This window comes from Amblyomma americanum, chromosome 4 (assembly GCF_052857255.1).
Source record: "Amblyomma americanum isolate KBUSLIRL-KWMA chromosome 4, ASM5285725v1, whole genome shotgun sequence".
Taxonomy (NCBI): Eukaryota; Metazoa; Arthropoda; class Arachnida; order Ixodida; family Ixodidae; genus Amblyomma; species Amblyomma americanum.
In genome coordinates, this window is record NC_135500.1 from 732,891 (window position 1) to 757,771 (window position 24,881).

The 24,881-nt window shown below is 47.2% G+C and overlaps 1 protein-coding gene across 6 annotated transcripts in view; it reads left to right on the plus strand.

The window, feature by feature from the left end:
- The first annotated feature begins 985 nt into the window (after positions 1-985).
- Positions 986-24,881, plus strand: part of LOC144127771 (heat shock protein beta-1) — a 217,146-nt gene continuing 193,250 nt past the window's right edge. For 4 of the 6 annotated variants that reach the window (XM_077660663.1, XM_077660665.1, XM_077660666.1 and 1 more), the window contains exon 1: positions 986-1,169. The gene's annotated coding sequence lies outside the window, so the exon portion shown is untranslated. Of the gene's footprint in view, positions 1,170-1,350; positions 1,584-24,881 lie in introns of those variants that run through there. The other 2 variants (XM_077660668.1, XM_077660664.1) reach the window with 2 other exon arrangements.

Here is a 24,881-nt window from a genome sequence, read left to right on the forward strand (position 1 = left end):
CACGTGCGACGCAGAGGCAGGATGCGATCGTGGGCTACTTGCCGCGATCATAGCGGGAGCACTCGGCCGTGTGGCGTGCTTGGGCGAAACTGCGGGGGCACGTCGGCCCGTCCCACGCGCCAGGCGCGTCACGGTGGCGTGGGGGTGACACTCGCTACCCCGAGGCCTTTTTTGGTGGCGGTCACCCGCTGACCCCGTTGCGGTCGACGTGAGTCCCGCCAGCGCTGACCGCGCGCTTTCAGCGGCAGCCCATTCTGTACGACACAATGCAAACAGACGTAAACTGATGAGGACGCAAAGACTGTCCGGCAGAGCGCGCCACTTTGATTCATGCTGATCCAAGCTACCTGAAGTTTGATTTTTGACTGCAAGCCGCTTAATCCATTTTGAACTTTTTAACTGGTAAACAGAATTCAGTGGAGGTGATTTTCCAATCGGAATGCCTGGCTTCCAGACTAATTAATAGCTTACTAATTACTTCCGTCTGAGAATGCAAAGTGCGGAGAATAAAAGGTGTCTGGTATGCGTCTCCGTTTTAACGAGCAACGCCTATTTCGTCAAGCAAGATTGCTTCAGCCTTCAGCCAGCACGCGAGGGTAGACCTCGAGAGGGTAAAGCCCCTTGATAATATCAAGGGGCTTTACGGGAGGGCAACCATACACACCGCCTGTCGTGAAACACGCACACCGACGTTCGAAGTGGTTTCGGTTTCGAAACGTCGGCTTCGTCGTTCCAAGGCACAGCAAACATGTTTGCCTTCCACGTTATCTGTACGAGCAACAGAGTGGGCTTCGGTGTTCGTTGACAGCGCCACACCCACTGCTGCTTTATAGCACAGCTTAAAGCGCGCATCAGAAAGTGGCCTTGCTCGAGCAGTGGCCTTAGGAACGCTACCTGCGGGAAGAAGTGAAGGTAAACACTGGTGGTTGCCACGGCAACCGCCTGCTTGGCGCTTTCAAGTGCGCATGCGCGGCGGCAATCGCTCGCCCCCTCGCGTTCCTCGAATGAGTCAGGCGTGTCGCTGCTTTTGGAGCGGTGCGTGGACGTGTTCGGGAGGCTTCTCTTGCATTAAAAGCAGCCCTCCCCGCAACTGTGCCGCCCAATCGACGACCTCCGACGGATTGCGAGCGCACGTCCAGCGTCAGCCGTCGTCAGCGGGAAACGCCCGAGTGAGTAAGATTGAGCCGAGTCCTAGACGCTCACCGCTGTATTCGCCCTGCTGCTCCTCGATCGCTGAGCATTTCTGGCGTGCGCTCCGGCCACTTTACTCGGAAAGGGCGTCCCGTAGGATAGGAGCGGGCCGGGCCCATCGATGCGCTCCAAGGTGCTGAGGGTCGGGCGGCCCCGTCCAGTCGGCGTGCCCCGGGCCGCTTGCTCGTCGGGCGTAACCCGGCGTGTGCGTTCGTGTGTCGGCTAAATTACTGCGCACGCGTTGACAACTGCGGTCGTCGCCTGCCGGCCCCAGTTGTTGGAGCCCGCTTCCTTCTGCCTGGCACAGCTCGCCGGTGATCAGAGCTGCTTCGCTTGCTTGGCGCACATTGCCGTCCCGCAAGTCTGCCTTTGTTTTCCACTGTCGCAGATGGGTGGGTATATATAGCGGGTGATCGCGGCACTGGTATTTGGGAGCGGCGTTTCTTTGCACCTTGTCTAGGACGTTGTAGTACTCGGGCGCTACTGGGGGCCATTCTGTTGGCTAGCGCCAGGCAAAAAGTATTCCGGATGACTGAAATAACTAGGTCGCGGAATGGTCTACCCCAGAAGTTAACAGTTTGTGGGCTGATGCAATATCGCTGTTGCCTTGTGCCGGAGGAGCCCCAGTTTGGAAGGTTCCAAAATGCTCAAAGTCGCTGTTTGTGCAGTGCCCGAGGAATCAGTCGTCATTAGCGTCAGGCCCCTTACCCCGCAAACTTCTGGCGCCTCCTGCTACGCTTGCCTAAAGTTTTTGGAATTTGTATTCGAAAGAAGGATGAATTTTGCGATAGTATTTGCTATGATTAAGAATACGGTTAAATAAAGGTTTTGTTCGAGGGGGGGGGGGGGGGGGGGTTACGTTGCAGCTCGCGGCCTCATCTTTATAGAATTGGTCGACGGATCAAATACATTAATAAAAGCTGCATTGCCAATGTATTAGGTGTGTGCTCCCGTCGCTGCCCCCGCTTCCCCCCCATGAGGGAGACTTCCTTCCTTGCCCAGTCGGTGCTGTCCTAACGCACGATGATGAAGGTGGCCGGACGCGTCGAACCGGAGGGGAGCACAGGTTTTCCACATGTGCTGCAAACGAATTCTTGAATGCTACGCACCATCAAGACAAGTACAATATGTATTTCTTTATTCTTATGTCCCAAAAATTGTGGGAGGAATAACTGATAATGCTGCCATGTTTTTGTCTATTTAATAAGTAAAGAAATATCACGTGAACTTTAGAACTATATTAATTCAAAACCAGCAAAGGAGTGCAAGCCGCTGATATGAAAAACTTAGACCATGAAATGAACGCTTTTCAGAACAAATATTTTAACAGATCTTTGTCATTCAAGAACATTGCTTACAATTTTGTACATATGCAACAGCCAGGGAAAAATCCTTCGTTCCAGTTATTGTGCAGGTGCAGCAGCCACCAGTTGAGTATTGTGGGTTACTGCACCGAAATTATAGTTGCAACAGAGTGTACATGTAAAAAGCAGGAGTTCTGCAATATATGCATTAGAAATGCCAATATACAGTAGAATATCACGAATGTGAAGCTACAGCTTAATAAAGGGCAAAAAAGTCTCGCTGGAAGCAATGTTCACTGCATTATCATCAGCCTGACTACACCTACTGCAGGGGAAAGGCCCCTCCCATGTGTTTCCAATTAACCCTGTCCTTTGCCATCTGTGCCCACCGTGTGCCCGCAGATTTCTTAATCTCATCCGCCCACCTAACTTTCTGCCGCCCCCTGCTACGCTTTCCACAGAACCTGGCAAGGAGGTATTTAAAGATACGCATCAGCCTCATAAATCTACACATCTAAGCAAAAGTTGATGTATGTTATGCGTCATACAAGGCAAATAAGCATGTTGCACAATCACCTTTACGCATAGAAAGAGACAATCCTGGCAAGAACAAAACAATGATTGCAAAAATCGTGATACATATTTGGGCCGTGCTGTGGCCGCAGCAGCATCATATGGGTAGAATAATGGACCAGTCCAGACGAGATTTCGTCCAACCTTAGACTTCATGGAGAAATCAATATGAAAATGTGTATTTTAGCTGCATGCTCAGCGAGAACAATTATTCTGCACCCGGAATTAAAGAAGGGTATTGCTTTAGTTCAAAAAAGAACTAAAAGCAGGTAGCTAAAAAGGAAAGAAAAGGACGAACGAAAGCCCCCAGATGACGCGGCAAGTACCCTATATCCGAGTGTGTTTTGTTGGGAAGCACCACGTGGGCTGGGCTTTCAATGTCGGTCAAAATTGGTTATTGATGTCCATATTCACGTGATAATTTTGATCATGATGCTAACTGCTACAATAACCGCCAAAAATTTCTGCAGTTTTAAAAGTTAATGAACAGTGATGTTTTTCTAATTACACATTTATGGACCTGAAGGAACAAACCGTTCTACTTGCATTGATTTTTGCTGTTTTGCTTAAGGACAAAACTTATGAGAAATTTATATCCATAAAGTTTCGAACTGGAATCCATGCGCTCCGTAGATTCCGTGGCCACCAGGAGATGCCGCAACGAGCCCGCTCGTCATCGAAATGCCCTTGAAACTTTGTGCTTGGATGAGGCTCCTTGCGTTATGTGACTCCAAGTGCATGGGCGTTGCCACGAAATCCAGCCCGAGTTCGCAATGTTTGTGCCTAAATGTCTTTTCGAGCGTGAAAAAGACTGTAGAAAAAATCCAGCATGATTTTTGGCGCCGGTGGTTGCTTTGGTCGTCGGTGCCTGACAGTACGAACAAATTGGGAAGGGCTGAATCCCCGTAAGCCGTTTCCCTGGCGTAGTGTGAAAGATTTTTATGCGCTTTTCGCGGCCACGTGCTCGCCCGGCCAGGGACCTCGGAACATTTTTCCAGAGGGGACAGTGGCCCCCCCCCCCCCTTCAACACCCCACCTTCCAATTGCTTGCACTTGGGTCAGATTTCTGACAAGTGGAACACATCTGTTCTGGGACTCTTTTAATGCAAAGGACAGTGGGGCTGATCGAGTTGCTTAGCTTCGTAGCCAGTTGTAAAGCATTTCGTATATGTGTAACCTAAACCAGTCATGTTCCAGCAGAAGTCGACTGTCTGACCCGTGTACATGGTCATGATTAGCAGAATTTAAACAAACTATGCACTAACTTTTTTAATGCAATTGATCACTTTTAGTGCGTAAAGCTTCCTATCTATAAAGTTTCCCATTTCATTTCATTTATATTTGTTCCTTTGAACCAAGAATTACTGCAGGCATTCAGTTCGATGACTGCCGAGCATGCTTGTGGCTATCGCTGCCGCCGAGTCATTCACTTCTCAGTGGGCACGAGTCAGATCCTTAAACAGTTTCCAATGCCTCCTGAAGAACATGCCTGAAGCATCAGGGTTTTTTCTGCCCTCCATATAGCGCGTGTCCGCCGTGTGGCGGCTCTGTCAGATGACCCTCTAGCAGATGTCACACAGGCAGCACAGAATTTTCTTGTGACTGCTGTTGCAGTAAAAAGTATGCCTTCTGGTGCGCTGTTTCTTATATTATTTGTGTGGTGTGTTTAGTGTTACCGTTTGAGAAGTGACGTGTTGATGACTGCAGTTGCTGGAGGAAGTAGCGAGTGAAACTGCATTGCTGTTGCGTTTCGTTTTGAATGTCTAGTCAGCGAAACAAGAAGCCTGGCATTTCATTCCATGAAATTCCTGCCAACTTAGAACTCCGGGAAAGACTGCTCAAGGTAATTTGAACAAAAAAACCTGGATGCCAAGCACAACATCAAATTATTCTGCAGTTTGTAGCTTGCATTTCCAGCCAAGGAAATGCTACTTTAGACAGTTTGACTGCCCACCAAGACAGGAGCGGACTCTTTTAACCGACTTCAGCGCTCCTAAGAGTGTTACAGGACCTCAAGAAGCTCACCGATATCATGCTCAAAGACCGAACGCATCTTCAAAGGCCACTCGACACATGCTTGCTCTACAGTGTGAATAAAATCGCGGGTTTCCCTGTTCTGACCTGCGAGAACAAGGATAGCGGCATATTATATGCAACAAGTTCATCAAACCGTTGCTAACAAATCATGCACTTGACATAACAGACAAGAACGCAGTTGCGAAGATGTACATGTACAACAAGAAACCTCTTTCCCAAAAATTCTTAAAACTGCAGTAATAATAATAATAATTGTTTTTTGGGGAAAGGAAATGGCGCAGTATCTTTCTATATATTGTTGGACACCTGGAGGGCGCTGTAAGGGAAGGGATAAAGGAGGGAGTGAAAGAAGAAAGGAAGAAAGAGGTGCCTGGAATAATTTCGACCACCTCGGGATCTTTAACGTGCACTGACATCGCACAGCACAGGAGCGCCTTAGCGTTTTGCCTCCATAAAAACACAGCCGCAGCGGTTGGGTTCGAACCCGGGAACTCCGGATCAGTAGCCGAGCGCCCTAACCACTGAGCAGTAATAAACGAATTCCGCCGCCTTCATAGCACCGACACATGCCATTTTTCCTTGTAAGTGCGCACGTGTCTGTGCCTCCAAGTGCAGTTTTTTTAATATTGATACGGGAATAAAAGAAGAGGCGGAGAGCGAGCGCGAGCGGCGAGCGCGCGGCTCTAGCACGAGGGAGATAGAACGAGAAAGCTTGGCCGCCGCCGGTCGTGCTTCGCAGGCTCTCCTCCGTACTGCTGCTATATTTCTCTGGGCGGGCCCGTGGCCACCCCGTGGCATCCCACACCGTAACATTTTGGTGGCAGCGGTGGGATCATGCCGCTCACCCGCTCCCGGAATCAAGCACCCGACGTGCCAGACGACAGGAGTCCACCACCAGCCGATAGCGCCGACGACGCGGCGGCCGGCGCCGCTAGACCTAGGCGCTCGGAGGGGCTCGGCTCTTCGCAGCAGCCGGACGCCGGTGTTGAGCGCCTCCTGGATACAGTCACCCAACGGATGGACGCATGGGAGGCCCGTCTGACTGCCCAGGCTGGGGAGATGGAAGCTCTCCGGCGCGAACTCCGTCGCCTGGTGCCAGCCGAGCCGAGCACAGGTCAGGTGCCTTTGGGCGTCCCCGCCGCCGCTGTTTACGGCTCTGCCGTCGCTGGGCCTGCGGTCGTGGCCGCCAATGGCGTGCTTGGCGCGGGTGCGTCCTCGCCGCAGTGTTCGTTGGACGTTGTGGAATTGCCCACATTTGACGGCACCATCTCGTGGGATGCTTAGCATCCAGCTGGACGGTATTGCGGCGGCGAGAGGCTGGGACGAGCAAATGAAGGCATGGATGCTCGTTGCAAAACTGAGGGGCCGCGCCACCGAGCTGCTGCAGAACGTGCCGCCCGACCAGCTGGGCTCTTACACTGTTCTGGCGGGCCTCCTCGCCGACCACTATGGTGCCTCAGGTCAACCCCGTGTGCAGTACCACCGCCTGCGAGCCCGCCGTCAAGAGCCCGGGGAGACGTACCAGGACCTCGCCGCCGCCATTGAGCGCCTGGCTCTGCAGTCGCTGCCGGGAGCGCCTCAGAACGCCGTGACCCTGCCACCAGGTGCGGCAACGTGGGTGTATGCCAAGCTTGACAGTTCGGTCACAGCAGACATGCTGTTCGAACCCATCCGGTGTTCAGCTCCAGCCCGTCAGATGACCTCCCCTCGAAGCCTTCTGCCTGTGCTCAAAGGAGAGGCCCACGTATTTATACTCAACATCAGCAGCGTACCTCTCGCGCTGACTCCCGGCACGCAATTGGGTACAGCCTCAGTTTTGGACCCCGGGTCACCAGTGGCGTCTCTGCACCCTGCAGCCCCGCCTCGCCACCCTCCAGCGCCGGCGATCCTATCATGGGAAGAATTTAACTTTGGACCCAGCCTGACCTGCGCGGAGCTCGCCTCTCTGAAGACCTTGCTGCTCGAGCATCGCAGTTGCCTTGCTCTCAGCGCCGGTGAACTTGGGTGCACTTCCTGGGCTCAACACCGGATCAACACCGAAAACCGCGGGCCCGTTCATCACCAACCTCGCCGTGTAGCGCCAGCCGAACGGAGAGTCATCCAGCAGCACGTGTGCGACATGCTTGACCAGGGAATCATTGCCCCTTCTTGTAGCCCTTGGTCCTCCCCTGTCGTCCTTGTGCGCAAGAAGGATGGAACATTCCGCTTCTGCGTTGACTATCGGAAGCTAAATGCTATTACTAATTGCGACGTGTACCCGCTGCCTCGCCTCGACGATGCGCTTGACCGCCTGAAGGGGGCCCGTTATTTTTCCACGCTAGATCTGCTCTCGGGCTACTGGCAGGTGCCTGTTCACCCCGATGATGCGGAAAAGACGGCTTTCGTGACTCCCGACGGCCTTTACCAGTTCAACCGTATGCCCTTCGGTCTCTCGAACGCTCCAGCCACCTTCCAGCGTCTCATGGACCGAGTCTTAGGCCATTTGAAGTGGACTATGGCGTTGGTCTACCTGGATGACGTAATTGTCTACGCGGCTACATTTGAAGAACACCAGAGACGCCTCAAACTCGTCCTCGAAGCCCTTACCTCTGCTGGGCTTCGCTTAAAACCAAAAAAATGTTTCTTCGGTTTCGCGGAGGTGACGTACTTGGGTCACGTTGTGAGCCGGCATGGCATCCGTCCCGACCCTGAAAAGCTAAAAGCGCTTACAGCTTACGAAGCTCCCACCACCGCCAAGGAGCTCAAAAGTTTCCTTGGATTTGCTTCGTATTTCCGTCGTTTCATTCCGGACTTTGCCAAGCGCAGCGCTCCATTGACCGCCCTGCTGAAGAAGAATGCACCGTGGAGTTGGACGCAGGCCCAACAGCTCGCGTTTCTTGACGTCAAGCACGCCCTCCTCGAGCCTCCTACATTGGTCCATTACGACGAATCGGCCCCCATCGTCCTCCACACGGATGCCAGCCAAGATGGGCTCGGCGCTGTCCTCCTGCAAGAAGACGAGTCTGGTGACCACAAAGTCCTAGCTTATGCCAGCCGCCAGCTTTCCGACGTTGAGCGCCGCCGCCACTCTTCAGAACTCGAGTGCCTCGCCGTTGTCTGGGCCGTCGAGAAGTTCCGTCCTTACCTGTACGGCCGTCACTTCACCATAGTCACGGACAATAGCGCTCTCACTTGGCTGCAGTCCGCCAAACATTTGAATGCCAAGATTGCACGCTGGTCCCTGCAACTTCAAGAGTACAATTTCACAATAGTGCATCGGCGCGGCTCTGCCCATTAAGATGCCGATTTCCTTTCTCGCCACCCTTGTTCCGTGACGGCTTTGACGGACCTGAGGACTGCACAAACGCAAGATCCCGCCATTGCTGCCATAATCCACTCCCTTGGCACCGCCGCCGGCGCAGGCCTCCGCCAACTACGCCGGGTCTATCGAATGAGGGACGACCTCTTGTGTCATGTGAAGCGGCTCCGTGGTCGACCACCCGTCTGGTTGCCAGTTGTGCCGGCAACACTGCGGTCGCAAATCTTGCGCGGCTTACACGACGCTCCCACGGCTGGTCACCTTGGTCGCGGCAAGACCTACGCACGAGTGTCGGAGCGATTTTGGTGGCCTAATATGTCCAGAGATGTCAAGGAACACGTGGCGTCCTGCCAGACATGCCAGTACAGAAAACCGTCCACAGGTGTACCCAAGCCACTCCCGCAGGCTTTTTCGCCACCAAGTTCACCTTTCGAGCTGGTTGGACTGGATCATTTGGGCCCGTTTCCGCAAACGCGTGCCGGCAACCGGTCTGTTCTTGTTGCGATCGACTACTTCTCCAAGTGGGTCGAAGCACTGCCCGTTCCAGACACGTCGTCCGCTCATGCCGTCGCGTTTGTGGAACAGCATCTCGTTCTTCGGCACGGTGTTCCCCGGCGCCTCCTCACGGACCGTGGGAGCTGCTTTATGTCCCATGAATTCGAGCGAGCCCTCCGCTCCTTCGGCATTGCGCATTCCACTACATCCGTCAATCATCCGCAGTGCAATGGCCTCGTGGAGCGTGTTAACCGTACCCTCACGGATATACTCGCATCCTACGTCGCTCCGTCCCACACAAACTGGGATCGTTTTGTTTCTGCTGCAGCTTTTGCAGTCAACACTGCAGCGCAAGAAACAACGCATGTGACGCCGTTCTCAGTCGTCTATGGCAGAACGCCCTCCATCCCTCTCGACGCGCAGTTGGGCCTTCCCCATCCCACTGCGTCACCAACTGAATCTGCTCAACGACTTCATTCCGCCCGCCTCGACGCCCAGCGCAACCTCCTCACGGCTCACGCGCGTGTGCAAGCGGCCAACGCGGCAGCACCACCACCACATCCCCCCTTCCGGCCCGGTGACTTGGTCCTCGTTCACCGCACCATCCGTGCGACTGGCCGTGCCGCGAAGCTCTTGCCCCGATACCGCGGCCCTTACCGTGTCGTTGCCCGACTCGGCCCCGTGACATACCGCCTCGAAGACCTGCCAGAGCATCGACCATGCGGTGTGCACCACATTTTCCCAGAGCATGTTTCAAACATGAAGCGATATGTCTACAGCGCCTGCGGTGACTCCGACTTAGCTACCGGGTCCTCATCAGTGCCGTCGTCGCCTGCTGGCTCCATGCCTTCCCCACGCAATACAGTCCCATAAACGAATCGCCACTCAATCTGCATAAAACTCCCTGAAGTTAGCCTAACCGGTGTGGGACCTTCTTCGGCGACTGCAGACACTTTTGCCCAGCTCACACACTTCGAATTCAACGAAGAGTGTGACTGTTTCCTATCTGCGAGCCCACATTACATCGCCCCAGGAAACCCTGCATCAAAGCACGGCCTGACTTCTCCGCACCCCCCCCCCCCCTCCCCCCCCGGTGGAAAGGTGATACGGGAATAAAAGAAGAGGCGGAGAGCGAGCGCGTGGCTCTAGCACGAGGGAGATAGAACGAGAAAGCTTGGCCGCCGCGGGTCGTGCTTCGCCGGCTCTCCTCCGTACTGCTGCTATATTTCTCTGGGCGGGCCCGTGGCCACCCCGTGGCATCCCACACCGTAACAATATTCGTACGATTGCTCGCCATGTCTGATACTCCCCTTGTTCCAGTTGTCATTTCATCAACGCACGTGCTTGTCATTTGGATAAATCCGGTTAGTCAGGCCTGCTGTGTTAGTCCCGACGTCACTGTGCGCGTGTGCATCACGCAGGAACCTAGTGAGCTGTGTTTCTTGCGAAAAGAATAGAAAAGAGGGGCATGGGTTTATTTGAAATTTGTCAACGTTATTCAAGGAGGTACCGTTCAGCGAAAGCTCATTGGAAAAATGACCAGAAACAACGCAATCTACTTCACCCGATTGAAACATCTCTTGCAATGCTCCGCAGCAAGATTGTAACAAACACGCGCTTTGCAAAGTTCTAAGAACATTACATATGAAGGATGTGCCCCCTGCAGGCAAGTTACCACGACGTCTCCGGCTTCCATTCATTGCCATATGCAGTCCTCCTTTGCCACAGGTCACCTGGCTACAGTTGAGAGCTCAAGTAATTCCGGACTTCCTCCTGTCCTTTTTCTATCACATGGATTATTTTCCCTTTTTGCTTGTCCGTAATAGTTTATTTGTTGCCATTGGCAACAGTACAATATATACAACCATGCATCATGCAGTGTAAACACTTATTTTGCGGTATTTCTAGCCACTTAAGCACCTGCTGCAATATGGATGCTTCGAACATGCTCCTTTTGTTGTAAACCGTCCAAAAGTGGCTGGTTATACAGGAGACAAAAGGTCCTAACGGCATGATAGAACACGGCATGCTTTTAGATTTCGAAATCGAAACTGATGATCCTCTTTCAGTAATCTTAGACTCTTTAAGCATTTGCTGCACTCTGAGACATCCAAAAACATGTTTTTTGTTGTTAACGAACTAAAAGTTGTTGCTCAAAGCCCGAAAAAAGAATGAAACAATGATCGGGCGCCGCGCATCACAGTCTCCCAGCCGTTGAAACCGAAATTGAGGGTCATCTTTTAGCGCTGCCTAGCGCTCGGGGCCCATTGAAATCGAGGAGACGGTGCAGGTACAGTGTACTAGAATACTTTTTGGGTAGTGGAAAGAGCGGCAGTCAGCGCGTGAGGCACTTCATGTTAACTCTAGTAGTTGACCCTAGCGGCGCCTAACCGAGTACCATTCAGAGACCGACAGTAGCCAGGCAGCAGCAAGCACGGAAGTTTTCTTTTATTATTGCTGCATGTATGCTTACTACTCCCGATGCAAATGTTCTTATTTGCTTATGAGCAAATTAATCGAAGTAATATGATTTCAGCAGGGCTAAGTTTTCGTCAGATTACTTCAGCTGAGCAGACGGCGCAAGGCACGAAATGCGTGAAGTTTCGCGTTTACTTCAGTAACTAGTCAGAATTTGCTCTGAACAGTGACGTGTGCATCATTTTACTTGCGGGTTAGTACGAGCAGCTCCTGCGAGAGGCACACAGCATGTTCTAGGCACTTCGCACTCCAGTTCTCTTATCACAGGCGCTCTTATCACACTAGCAGACAGCATCGCTAGTAATGCAGTGAAAACATCGGAATTGCACCAATGTTCACGGCCGCTATTATATGTCAGTGCTAAGTCTTCTGCGCGTTTTTCGTTTTGCAATATCCGGTCCCTGGGGTCGCCGACCTCTACAAGCACTGTTGTTGTGACTTTGTCTTATTCCTCAAACACGCAGGACGAAGCTATCATTTTATTTAGTACTGAAGCAGATGAAGTCAGAATTAAGAAAAAGCACTTTTACACACCAAATGTTTATTTAAAATAATTGGTTCAAGACAAGTGCAGTAGGTATAATCACAATACAATTTGTTCAAAGCTAGTGTTTGAGAATTGTTCACACGAAAGCGCAAAGTAATGAAATAAGATTCCCTGAAAAACAAGCAAACATGCTCATGTGCAGCGAGTTAGCTTTAGGTAGTTAGCGGTTTCCAGTTTCTGGCACCTGGCGGTATTAAGGGCCCTTACAAAGAAGTGTAGACGTGTGGTCACATAGAAGGCAACAATTTGCACTGTCAGCTACTCGGAATGATTAACAAATCCAACGCTCTCTTGCTGCTTTTTCTTTATCAAATTAACAATGTCCATGACACTGTCATGATGAAGCTCATTTAAGCTGAAGCATCTAGTGAAGAGGTCTTCCAGTTTACAGATGAACCGGAACAGGCGATCATGAGGGTACAGGAGACCACCTTTGTCCTTCAACCTCATGGAGTCAGCAGCATCCAGCAACTCTACACTCTCCTTGCTTGTAAGGAGCAATGTGTGGCACTCTTCACAGTTTGTTTTGAGAACACACTTCCTTGCTACATATCCACAGGTGTAAAAAACTAGTCTTGCATGTAAAAAGAGCGATGCAAACCAGGGCTTGCATCACTCTTTGCAACAACGCATGGGCCATGATCTGGAACAACATTACTGAGGTCTTTTATGTGTTGCTCTACACCAGTTAGGTTGCCATCTTCAAGCAACCTTTCAATGAGGTCCTGGTTGCTCTGCTTACTAACGCCTACTCCATCTGGCTTTATGGGCGGCGTCAGTACACCTGACTCTGCATTTGACACAGATTTGGCTAGCCCGTAGAAGCTTAGGCAGCTAACAGTTATTTGTCAAAGGATGTAGTTTAGTCATGTAAACACTGCATGTACAGGGAATCTGAGACGAGGTATTTTGATGGGCATCAGAGGTTGACCAAAGATTAAATACTGTTGATGTATCGTGGTTGTACCATGATTTTATGGGATAAAGCTATCTGTGTGGATTCTGGACTGCTTTATGATTGTAATCATCAGCCTAATTGCTTGCACTGCACGACAAAGGCCTCTTCCCTTGAGTTAACCCTGTCCTGTGCCAGCTCTTGATACCTAATCCACGCAAACTCATTAATACCTTCCGCCCACCTAACTCTCTTCCTTATTGCCTGAGGTGTCTCCCATATCCTCAGTTGCTTGCCTTCTCTTGAAATCGTCAGTTACCCTGATGGGCCCAGCGGTTATCTTGTCTTCGCATTACATGCCGTACCCAAGCCCATTTCTTCTTGATTTTGACTAGATGTAATTAACTCAAGTTGGTCACCTGACCAGTCTGCCCTCTTGCTGTCTCTAATTAACATTATGCCTACCATTTTCATTTGTATGGCTCGCTATGTTGTCCTTGAATTAAGTTCAACAGTTCTCATTAGCCGTGTTGTTTGTGCGCCATGGTTGAGCACCATCAAAATACAGCAGTTGTACACTTTCTCTTGAGATATATTAATAAACTGAACAGTTGATAGGCTGTTAATCAGGTACACCTTACAAAATTTCCATATTCAAGTTTAATGCGAATTAATATTTTCTGTGTTAGTTTTCAGAAGGACGTTCTGGCGGGCTAGTTGGTTCATGATGAACAGAAAGGGTATAAACTGCGCGAACAAGACGGGACGAGAGGCACACAAATCGACAGACAAGCGTGTTCCATATAGAGTTGTTGCATGCTAAAGTCGGGGTTCAGAATATGCTCAGAGCATTGTAATTATCAGCTCGACATAATGACTAGGAAATACCAGCAAGATTGACTGCAGTGAACAAGTGTAATCGTGGTTAGAATGTTTTCTTGACACGTGCATGTACATCGAGATGTGTAGCTACATAAGCTGATCCTAGCACCAGCATGTCCTAGCATGTTTGAGTCGGTTTGGAGTGATTACGGGTTCTAGTAATGTACTGTTAAAGGATAAACTTATATGCAAGCAGCTGTACAATGTACTGGGCTTGGATTGGTATTAAATGCCAGGAAAAGAGACAGACTGATAACCACCACAGGCTTGTTTTTGATTACTGTGCACTGGTAGCAGTTTGTTAAAATGTGTGTCCATGATAGAATGAGATGGTCTGTGGACAGTTAAGGTGGGTACGCTATTGAAGGCCTTACGAAAGCTCAACTAGACTCAGTTTGGAGTGCGGAGTCCGAGTTAGATTTGGTGCGAATAACGTGCTACACTCTAACAAAAACGACAACTAGAACGGGGGACAAAGGACAAGAGCGCCCACATTGCTGCCTTGCCAAGTTAGATGGTCGGCAGTAAATTGAGAAAGCTGAGTTTTGCAAAAGGTGGAATAAAAACCGTGCTGCCTATTAAAAAAAAGCATAGTGATCTATGTGTGATGCAGCTTGCAGCTATATTTCTTGTTTCAGAAGCTAGTAGGCGGTACATAGTGGGCAAATACTTTCTCCCGTACTGGGCCAATTTATGTGCATGGTTCGAAAATGATGTGTAGAAGTTGACAAGAAATGTCTTTAGTCCGTAATAACTTGGCAGGCGTTGTGCCAGTCCTGAGTATGCTGGATACCTTCAAATTATCAATTATTTTTGTACCTTCTCTTGAAATGCTGAGGGGACATCTGGGTAAAAATATTGAGTTTATAATGTCTGGGAGGTGTTTAGAGGCATCAATCGAACCATCGTGTTAGTGACAGTTCATTCTTGGTGTCAGTATTTATTTATATTTATTTATTCTGATGCCTACTGCGCTCATTGAGGGCATTTTTGTAGGGGGTCACGGAGGAAACCTGCATTGTCATACAGATGCAGAAAGGAAATTTTCACCAGAACCTGCTGTGAACAGTTCATGGTAACCTCAAGAAATTTTGAAATTTTATAAGTGAAATTGTGTTTGTACCCATTTGTATTTGATTGCTCTTACATAAAAATTTGTCATGATTTTTTTTTTTAAAGTGTCTTCTGAATAAGAATTCTTGCTTTCCATTCTGTGTGTTATGCTACCATGGGCTATCTGTATGAGAAGTTTTATTTTTACCGCATCTGCTGTCTTTTAGTAGACCCAGTGCGCATGAAGGCATCTGTATTTTTATGCCAAACTTCTTGTCACTTGGCAGGAGCCCTTTTCTTTCTTTTTTTTTGAGCAAATTGTTCCAGCATCACTGCAAATACGGATGAGGGGATAATTAACTAAGTGATAGCATATAGTGTTTATATAGCAGGCACTTTTCGGTCAGTTGTTGGACTCAACAGTAGTGGGAAGTATGAAAAAAAACTTGCTTATCTCTGAGTTGATCTTTGGAACAAGTATTGACTGCTGGTAGAGCTGGTTCATGACTTTTTGAAACAAAGCACAGCAATGGTATAGAAGATGAAAGAAACAAACAAGAACTGCAGCAGCTATTCTGACATAATCGTGTAAGAATTTTAATAATTGCTCATGGGCAGAAATCAGAATTAAAGGATTGAACATTTTAAGCTACCAGGAGATGGTAATGATTCAGGATTTGACACCAGAATAAGATCAAAAAGATTACAACCCTAAGTTGCACTTTTAAATTCTTAGGTGTGACTATAGGTTGTTCTGAATTGTTGCATTTTGCGTAATCTCACCCCTGTGGTATGATTTAGGTGAGAAATACTGATTTTTTCAGATACATTGGTGAGTCTTTTTCGCCGTTGAGCCTAGCTATGTAAGGTGTGCAGGTAGGCATGTTAGTAGCATACCCTCTGAAATGGGTTGGTGGCAGGTGCTGTCATCCTCTGTATTTTTTTCCAGTCTGACAAATTTAATGGTATTATCAATAAATTCACCTTTTCTTTCTACAAACTCTATTGACTTTTATGTTTGACTAATTTTTAATCCTGAACTTGTATCTTTACATCACCACCCTGCTTTTTAGCCACGAATCATCTAGTTGCTTTATGCTAGTTGACTGCAGGTTCATTCACGGGACTTTTGTTATCTCTAAACCCTGGGGCCTTGGGGAGAGCAACTGTGCCTGTTTGACATCTCGTTGGATTCTGGCACATTCTAGTGAAATAAGTTGTTATTGCTATAGATTTACCACATGCTGTACATCTCATCTTCTTGATTATATTTCTTTGTTGTAGTTTTGTATTCTAAGGCACCCTAATCTCAGACAACCATTTTAGATCCAGAAGACATTGACAGAATGTACCGCCAAAAATATTTAATGTACAGAGGATGTTTTTTAATGACCACACTTTTCTGTCTAGATGATGTCCCTATTGCCTCGGAATGGACATCTGCAGAATATCACCAAAATTTTTTCGGACAGAAATTGTGATGGCAGTTGGGCAAAATATGCATGCGTGAAAAATATTTGTGATCCTCATGCATATTCTGCAAAGGCAAAGCGAAAGGAAATTTTTGAAATGCAATAAGCTAACCGCAAGGGAAATGGTTCACTCGGACAGGTGTGATTGTTTGAACAGTTTATTGAATTAATTAGTATCAACACTACCATGGCAGTCCAGTCAAGCAACCAGTCATACTCGAAACACTATACCACAAATACTATGAAACTAAAAGCTTCATGTAGTTTATCGATGAGCTGCACACATACACACACTTCGTAGTGGCATTTAACGGGCTTATATAGTCCCCACACATGGCCTTCCGGTTAGTGCCAGTGGCACTTGCCAGTTGAGCGAAGTTATTTCAGTCAATTATGAACTTGTGAAGGCAGAAACGAGAAGTCCAAGTAAGAACATCATGTTGCTAATACCTTTCATTAAAAATACCATAATAGTCTGCTCTGCTGCCTTTGCGCGAATATTCTGCAGATGCATTAGGTGGAAACAAACATGCTTCTAAAGAAGGCGCCTTTCTGAGCCCCATTCATGGAGCTTCTGGTGCATATATAGCAGCATAAACTGTTTGAAAAGCTCTCCGGAACACATGCAGTCGAGTTCCTTGTGATGGTATAGCGCGCAAGCCTGCCTAATTTAATCGTGTCTAATTGTGAACGTTCACAGAAAGTCCACCGTTATTCTCGGCGATGTGCACAAGGTAACATTCTGACCATATCACAAAATGCAAGTCAAATGGATGTCCACTAATAGATTTTCTCTTGTAAATGCTCGCACGGATGTTTCATGGGTTTCTCAAAATAATGTTTGATATTGGGATCGTTTGTGGATATCCTCTAAATATTTCTGGTTCTCTGGAATCTTTCTTCAAAGAGTAGGGCGCTGTCTCTTCAGTTATCATAGATTTCTTCCTGATGTCCCTTTTACATTTTCTATGCTTTTATAGAGTGCTTTTTCTCCATTGAATTAATCCAATTCTTACCTTCTATGCTTTTGACCTATCGTTTAAAGCTCGTTATTTCTCCCTGCGTACTTACCAATTAGTTCCCTAGTTTTTTTCTGCCATTGTGAGTCATTGTTCTTTCTATAGAAGTATTTAAATATCTTAGCTGCCCACCTGTTAACGCTCGCAGGCGTTTTTCATATAATAGTTTATTCAGAGCTTCCTGTGCTTTGAATGATGCCTAGCTCATGTGTGCCCCTGTACTTCCTCATTTGCTGTTTTGCCTTGGGCACCTAGTGCTAATCTGCCTGCAGCCCTTAGAATTACTTCTAGCCCCAACTGAACTTCTGCTTGTCTAGCCCGGTCGCCATAGCAACGACACCTGGCAAAGCACTTCTCTAATTTTGTGACAGAATTCATTTTTATTTAACTTGATTGAGCTTTTCTGTGAAAAAGCAAGGTTGTAGAATGCATCTTTTACTGGCATTATTGATATCAAAGAAAAAGTTTGTTCAGTAGCACTTGTGCTCGGCACACAGCTGAGGAGCTTTGACCTGCTGTCACTAGATGGTGCCACAATTTGTGTGATGCCGTACAATGCGGCGATAACGAAACATAAAGCGTTATGGGGGCACAACAAGTAGGAAGTACTAAGAGGTATTTGCAAAGGAAAAATTTAGGGGGGCACTTTGTTGACCTAAAGTGCGCTGAAGCGAAAGCGTTTAGCGTGGTGTTGCTGCTTGTGTCGCTGATGTGTGGTTAAGATGTTAATTAAGTACACGATTGTTTTTGAATCTTAAATGTTGAAGACACTGGAGGGCATTTAGGAGGTGTCCGCATGATTTGACGCTTTTCCACAAACACACTCCAGCGTCCTAGACAAGGAGAACTGCATATGCATAGGCAGGGAGTAGCGTAGTCGTTAGCACACTCTACTTTGGAACGGAAGGATGGGGGTTCGAATCCAGTTGTGCACAATGGTTTTTTTTCTTATCTAGTTGAAGCGCATAACGGACGGATGGATGGTTTGACGGCACTTCCGTTGTCGTTACTTCCGGTTGGGGATGTAACGAACGGACAGGATCTCAGCCGGGAGTATGAGGCATTAAAGGCTTTCGCCTTAATAATGGTGCCGGGGCTTACTTTTGGGATTGCAATTTTGTGCCTAAGGGCGGAAGATCAGTCGTGATTAGAAGTAAATCGGAGAGCTGTTGGAAGATTAGCACTAGGTGCCATGGGAAAACCGCAAACGAGGCAGTATAGGGGAATATGGGCTGGGCATCGTTCAAAGCACAGGAAGCTGAGAGTAAAATACTATACGAAGAACGGCTGAGGAAATTGGACGATAACAGATGGGTAGCTAAAGTGTTCAAAGTATTTACGCAGAAAGAGCGTTGACTTACAGTGGTGGAAAAGGACTAGGAAACTCACCACTCAGTGTGCAGGAAACAAGGAAGGAGAAACAAAGAGCTTGAAGGGATAGATAAAAAACACAGAAGGTAAAAACTGCACCCAACATACTCGCATGCACCTTTTTCATTGCGTTAATCCAGACTGCAGAACTATAACAAAATTGGAAAAGGCAGGGAAGGAAGGAACCTCTCTAGATAATGAAAGAGGCAGGGCCCTACTCTTTGGTTTGAATGTACAACCAACTAGCCCACATTGCTGCCTTCCCTACTCTTTAAAGCTGAATCAGGGTGTCTTAGAATGTGAAGCTACGAGAAGAACTTTATCCACGATGATGACAAAAGTGCAGTGTGTAAATCTCTAGAAATAATTGAATCTTGTTACACATACACCTCGCCAATCTTCTTATGGCATTAGAAGCTGTGGCTCGTATGCAACACCACAAATCATAACTGACTATGGTTTCATGATGCTATTTTGCCTCGGTTTCTAAACACACCTTTGTCTAGTGAACTTAATATGTCACAGTCTTCAATTTGCAACCTGTATGTCTAACTGCACTTTTAACTAAAACTGAGCGGACTTCATCTCGGACGTGGTCCGAGTTGAAGACCGGCGAGCTGTTCAGTCGCCACCAGCTCCGCAGCCGGCGCCCTATGTGATGATATACAGTCAAGCACTGCAAAGCCGTCCTAGGCCAGTGAGACAAGCCTTTTCCCCCATCACTCCTGTGCCTTTACTGCGGTACCCAGCTACAGCTGTACCCACCGTACTGCACCACCATGAGCAAAGCGCGCGTTTGGCGAACACAATAGGCCTCTCTGCTACCACTGCGGGGAGCCCGGCCACATCCTCCGCCACTGCTCCTACCACAGAATGGGCTTAAGGGGATTTTCACTTGACGCACCTCGACCACGCTACGGAGAACGGCCGCGGGACATCGAGCAGTATCTGTCCGATAACGTGCAACCAACGACTTGTAGCGACGCCAGTGCCAGTCGCCATCCCCAAGGCGTTTTCTTCGCCAAGCCGCCCGTCTTCTTCTAGCCAGTTCAGAGGCACGTCCCCACATCGAGCAAACTGAAGACGGCGTCCCCCGGGGGTAGGGCCGCCGCTATTGGATCAAGTCAAGAGCCTCCACCCGACGATCCGCGGCTACGATTTGACCAATGACGACCTCGACAACGACGTGCTGTGACCGATTGGTGTCTGCCGAAATCCCAGTAATCGCTGATGGTCTCGATGTGACCGCACTTGTGGATACCGGCACTGACTTTTCTGTAATGAGCAGTCGGTTAGCCACGGCCCTCAGAAAGGTTCTGACCCCTTGGTCTGGACCATAGATCCGCATCGCCGGCGGCCATGTGGTTACGCCAATTGGCGTCTGCACGTCACGAATACAGATCCGCGATGCTACTTTCCCTGGTTGCTTTGCTGTGCTGCCCGAGTGCTCCAAAGACCTGATACTCGATTTGGATTTCCTTCGGGAGTGCGGTGCTGTCATCAACCTTCAGGAGCTGGTCGTGACATTTTCCACTCAACCCCGTGTTGACGGCGATCCCGAGCCACGCGGCACTAAGTTACGCGTCTTTGACGACCACGTATTGATCATGTCAAGGGCTAGCATGTTTGTTACCGTCGATTAACTAAAATTTCGTTTTTGCTGGAAAGCACCATGCTCGAAATGCTGTTTGTGATAGTATAAGAATGTACTCTGTAATTTTTCTATTTCTACAGTAGCAACTGGTATTATCAACATATTGCCACACTACTAACTCCTATAGTGGCGCCGTATTGCGGCTAAACTGTGTTACCTGTCAGTTGGCAAGCCTTGAGCCATCTCGGGGCTAGGTGTTTCCTCGTCTTCATCTGTCGACCTGCCTGCTGCCTTGCGCGTTCCAACAGCGTCTTGCACGTACAAGTAAACCAGCCCTGCGTACGCCAACCGTCCCTTGGTGACAATGTGACGCGTTCGTCTTTATGTTGCTGTCATGCCGAGTTATTTTGTACCGAGTGTTGTTTCAATTTTCTACTCCTGAATGCTCATACGTCAGTCAATGTCTATGTATTTTTTCATGCATCATGTGCTGCTGCCAACATTCAGGGGCGGCGAGGCTTGTCAAGCAGTGGTGGAACACTGCTTTTTTCTCGCCGTCCCCAGTTTTTTGTGTTGTGCTACAAATTGGAATAAAGAAAATGAAAAAAAATGAACGTCTTGCACTAGAGTGTGGCAGTATCCGTCTGGCTGTCGAAGCAGGCACAGTCGCACTTTCTATGGCCCTACAGTTGGAGATAACAATGGTCATGAGAATGAATCTGTGGTGGAAGTTCGCAGAGGAATGTATATTGCCATCGCACAAAACAACGAGGGACGAAGAGAAGAATGCACAACACACAACGCGGAACTTCAACTGAGGTTTACTACCAGGAAAACCACATATTACAAGATTCGTAATCACAGCTGATAGACAGCAGACACCATCACGTGACACTGGCATGCGGGCGCGCGTGGCACAAGTTAGCATCAAGATAGTTGAATTCCTTCTTGGATAAGGATACGGAAGTGGTGCTTATGCAGCGGTCATTTTATTTTCTAATGCTGTAGGCTTCAAAAATTTCCCTGCTAAGCTGGGTCGGTAATTTTTTCAGGACAATTGTGTCTCGGAACCAGGGCGTGCAGTTACGGCAATGGCGACAATGTTTCGCCAGTTCACCGCCCCCGCCAATGATTCAACGGCTGTGCGGTGGTCCTGAAGTCTAACATTCCGGCAACGTCCAGTTTGCCCTATGTAACAATTCCCACATGTGAGGGGTATTCGGTACACCACCCCTGTTTTGCAGGGAACGAACCTGTCTATGTGCTTAGTGCAGCACCCGTTCTTTTTTTCCATTTCCCTGCACCATATTGCACATGCCTGAAAGCTGCTTGGGTGCCGTGAATACCACCGGGACCTCACAATTCATGGCCGCTTCTTTGAGGCGGTGTGAAATCTGGTGGAAGTATGGCATAGCCGCGGGTCTCCAGTGGTGCAGTTCTTCACTTAGGCAGTGCTTTGGTGGGCATCGAGCTTCCTTGGCAAAGGCTTCTATCACCGAAGTGACCAGCTCTCAAGGGAAACCCGCGCTAGTCACTCGTAACTGAAATTGCACGCTGTTCTGCATTTCATGTGGGCAAGACTTGGGCAAGAAAAAATTACCGACTCAGCTTAGCAGGGAAATTTTTGAAGCCTACAGCATTAGAAAAGAAAATGACCGTTGCATAAGCACCACTTCCGTATCCTTATCCAAGAAGGAATTCAACTATACTGATGCTAACTACACTAATTGATCTGTTTTACAAGTATTCCGGCAAACAGAATCAGGTGTTTTTTCATCAGTGATCAGCGATCATCTGCCCATCTTTTCACTTGTTTCAGAGAAAAAGAATCCTGACGGTCTTTTTCGCGTGTGGAGAATTTATGATGATAATAATATTACCCGATTTTGTAACTTGATGTCGTCTACTAATTGGATCAAAGTATATCATGAAACAGACCCTACACAAGCGTATGAAGTGTTTATTGAAAAACTGCTAAAACTTTACGATGCAGCCTTCCCCATTATGACTATAAAAAAAGCATAGAAAGGCAAGGAAAGAATGGATAACAAGTGCTATCCTGAAACGGATTGATGAAAAGAATGAAATGTTTTCTCGTTTTCTAAGAACTAGAAACCCGGAGGATTTAATTGAGTTTAAGAAGTTCCGAAACAGACTAAATATAGATTTAAAGAAGGCGAAGTCTTTATTTTATAAAAACAAGTTTTCGGCAGTCTCGCACAACCCTAAAATGATCTGGCAAGGTATCAATGCAATCATAGGGAATAAGAAAAAGGATCTTCCCTGCGAACTACGAATTAATGGAGTCAATTACACGGGAGTTTCACTTGCCAATAAACTTAACGATCATTTCATAGTAGCTGGAGCTCATCACGGGGCTGCTCATTCTTATGCAACTAGAACAGTAGAGTCATACATGCTTTCCAGAAGTAATGCTTCCATATTTCCGTTGCCCACTTCAATAGATGAAGTAGAATCCATCATAAATTCTCCTAGGAACACTTGTTCACCTGGTGATGACGAAATAGCCGTTTTTCCGATTAAATGTGTTAGAAATATCGCTGGCCCTCTCGCACATATCTGTAATAGAATGCTGCTCACAGGAGTCTTTCCTGAAAAACTCAAAGTTGCGCGTGTTACAGTGGTCTTCAAAGGGGGAAAGAAAAATGACCCGAATAATTATCGCCCCATTTCAGTGCTGCCACTGTTTTCAAAAGTAGCTGAGCGTATACTTTGCAAGCGAGTTTATAGCTTCCTCCAAGCTAAAAATTTAATTTGCGCAGAGCAGTATGGCTTTCAGCAAGGTAAATCAACCCAAACAGCACTATTAGACATAAAAAACTGTTTAATTCAGAATTTTGAAAATAGACTTTACACTGTTGGAATATGTCTTGATTTTTGTAAGGCTTTTGATTCGGTTAAGCATTCAATATTACTTAAAAAGTTAGAGATATACGGAATTCGTGGAATTGCCAATAAACTATTTGAGAGTTATTTAAATTCACGGAGGCAATACACGAAAATACACGATATAAAATCTGAATTTGGTTTAGTAAACTTTGGCGTGCCCCAAGGTTCTATTCTAGGGCCCCTTTTGTTCATTGTGTACATCAATGACATTGTTAATATTCCTTTAACTACTAATATTGTGTTGTATGCCGATGACACAAACGTGTTCTTTTCAGGCACTAACCTACAAACACTTGAGCAGCAATCAAATGTCTGGCTGAAAGAGTTAATGATCTGGCTCTCTGTCAATCAACTTGAATTGAATGTTAACAAAACGAAATTCATGCTTTTCCACCCAAAAAATAAGCCAGTAGATCACCACATCTCACTTCACTTTAATAACCTAAGAATTGAAAAAGTGCATAGCATTCGGTTTCTTGGTGTGTATTTCCGCAGTGATCTAGGGTGGAGTGATCACGTGAACAACATCCGATTGAAAATGGCGAGATCGTTATGTGTGATTTACCGATTAAGACACCTTTTACCAATGCAGGTTAGAAAACAATTATATTTTGCTTTGGTGCACTCTCATCTAGTAGTATATTGCAATCTAGTATGGGGTACCTGCAATAAAACTGATTCACATAAATTATTTGCCCTCCAGAAAAGAGCCTTACGTGCCTTATGTATAAATCCAACTGATGAAACAAACCTCTTCAAAACTTTTCATGCAAGCAGTTTCCTTGACTGTTACAACTTTAGCTTAGCGATTCACATGTTTTATAAAATTAAGGAGGATTTCACTTCTTTCCAGAATATGTACTTTTCTAGAAACATTAAATATGAATTGCGCGTGGTTTCCCTATCTGCTACAAGATCCAGAACGAATTATGGAACACAAAGTGTAACTAACCAAATTGCAGCCTTATGTAATGCGCACCCATCTTTAGTGACAATGGCTCAAGAAGCTACGAGCTCTATTGCCTTTAAGAAAAAATTGAAGTTGCTCTTTCCTGTTTTGTAATTTTGCGATTACTTGAGTCTAGTTGGTACTGATTCTTTTTTTGTTGTCTGTATATTTATACTCCAGTGCCTGTTATCAAATTTTCTAATTATTTTCGTTTTTTTTAGTTATCTGTGTTGCATTTATGATTAGACAGTTACGGGTGTAACGATGTCATGTTTTTTTTTTTAACATTATAGTAATGTCTTTCTCTCTTGTCTCGTGATCAGGTTTGATACCCTTAAGTGTGCTGTTCTTTTCTTGAAAATGTAATATATTGTAATATGGCCGAATAAACTTTCAAACAAACAAACTTGTGCCACGCGCGCCCGCATGCCAGTGTCACGTGATGGTGTCTGCTGTCTATCAGGTGTGATTATGAATCTTGCATATATGTGGTTTTCCTTGTAGTAAACCTCAGTTGAAGTTCCTCGTTGTGTCTTGTGCATTCTTCTCTTCGTCCCTCGTCGTTTTGCGCGGTTGCAATATGCACTCCCCTGTTAACCACCAACTAGCCCGCCTTTGCCTTTTAAATGTGGAAGTTAGCAAAAAGCAGTTGGGTGGCTCAAAAGCAGAGAGGTAACAGAAGTGTTGGATTAAAAATGTATTTTGAAGCGAATGGCAAATTTGTAGACCGATTTATTACACCATTAAAGAAGAAAAAAAGGCTGAGCATAGTGGCAACCCCGACAGCCCCGTTTCCAAGGGGACATCTTCCAT